The sequence below is a fragment of the Pleuronectes platessa genome, chromosome 6 (genome assembly GCF_947347685.1).
Source record: "Pleuronectes platessa chromosome 6, fPlePla1.1, whole genome shotgun sequence".
Taxonomy (NCBI): Eukaryota; Metazoa; Chordata; class Actinopteri; order Pleuronectiformes; family Pleuronectidae; genus Pleuronectes; species Pleuronectes platessa.
Genome location: NC_070631.1, coordinates 376,344 through 377,972, shown reverse-complemented (window position 1 = coordinate 377,972; position 1,629 = coordinate 376,344).

Sequence of the window (1,629 nt, the reverse complement as noted above, 5' to 3'; positions counted from 1 at the left end):
ATAAAGACAGAAACTGTCTCCAGGACAGACAACGATGTCCACTGAGGAGAGCCCAGGTCTAAACCATCTCAACTCCAGGTCCCCTTACCGAGTTGTTCTGGAGCTCTTCACCTGCGGGGGGGGGGGGGGGGGGGGGGGGGTCTATCCTGTCTTCCTGCTGAGGAAGGAAACTAATAACAGAGTTAAAGCTGTGGGACGTGAACATGTGTCCACGTGATGATTGTTTTTCTGTGTGAAGCAGCTGTTACACAAGGTCCTGGGATTCCGCTCCTACAGGAAGTGCATAGCTGAGAACAGGAAGTTAAACTCCCTCTCTTCCTCCTTCTCTCTTCCTCTCACAATCCTTTTCTTCTCTTTCTTCCATGTCAACAACACTGTGACCTTTGACCCAACGCGGCTCAGAGGTCGCTGCCATTTGAGACTCGACACATTGTGATGCTCGTTGAGTCTGATCTGGATCTATAGATCTGGAGAAGAGGGAATGAGTGAGACAGGCTCAGAGTTTAAAGAAGCTTGTGTCCAGAGTCCAGCTCTCACTCTGTGTCTCGCTGCGTCTCTTGGCTTCAGGACAGAAGCAATAAAAACCTGGACGGACACAAAACACCAGTTTACTGAACCTTCAACTCTTCATTTCATTCTTTTACAGAACTGCGTCCAAAACCAGACTGTGTTTAAATCCATGTGGTGAGGACGAGTGAGACCTCTGCAATGTCTTCACTCTGTCTTCAGTCTGTCTTCAGTCTGTCTTCAGTCTGTCTTCACTCTGTCTTCAGTCTGTCTTCACTCTGTCTTCAGTCTGTCTTCACTCTGTCTTCACTCTGTCTTCACTGTGTCTTCCGTCTGTCTTCAGTCTGTCTTCACTCTGTCTTCACACTGTCTTCACTCTGTCTTCAGTCTGTCTTCAGTCTGTCTTCAGTCTGTCTTCACTATGACTTCACACTGTCTTCCGTCTGTCTTCAGTCTGTCTTCACTCTGTCTTCAGTCTGTCTTCACTCTGTCTTCACTCTGTCTTCACTCTGTCTTCACTCTGTCTTCCGTCTGTCTTCAGTCTGTCTTCACTCTGTCTTCACACTGTCTTCACTCTGTCTTCAGTCTGTCTTCACTCTGTCTTCAGTCTGTCTTCACTCTTTCTTCAGTCTGTCTTCACTCTGTCTTCACACTGTCTTCACTCTGTCTTCAGTCTGTCTTCACTCTGTCTTCACACTGTCTTCACTCTGTCTTCAGTCTGTCTTCACACTGTCTTCACTCTGTCTTCAGTCTGTCTTCACACTGTCTTCACACTGTCTTCACTCTGTCTTCAGTCTGTCTTCAGTCTGTCTTCACTCTGTCTTCACACTGTCTTCACACTGTCTTCACTCTGTCTTCAGTCTGTCTTCAGTCTGTCTTCAGTCTGTCTTCACTCTGTCTTCACACTGTCTTCACTCTGTCTTCAGTCTGTCTTCAGTCTGTCTTCAGTCTGTCTTCACTCTGTCTTCACACTGTCTTCACTCTGTCTTCAGTCTGTCTTCAGTCTGTCTTCACTCTGTCTTCAGTCTGTCTTCAGTCTGTCTTCAGTCTGTCTTCACTCTGTCTTCACTCTGTCTTCAGTCTGTCTTCACTCTGTCTTCAGTCTGTCTTCACTATGTCTTC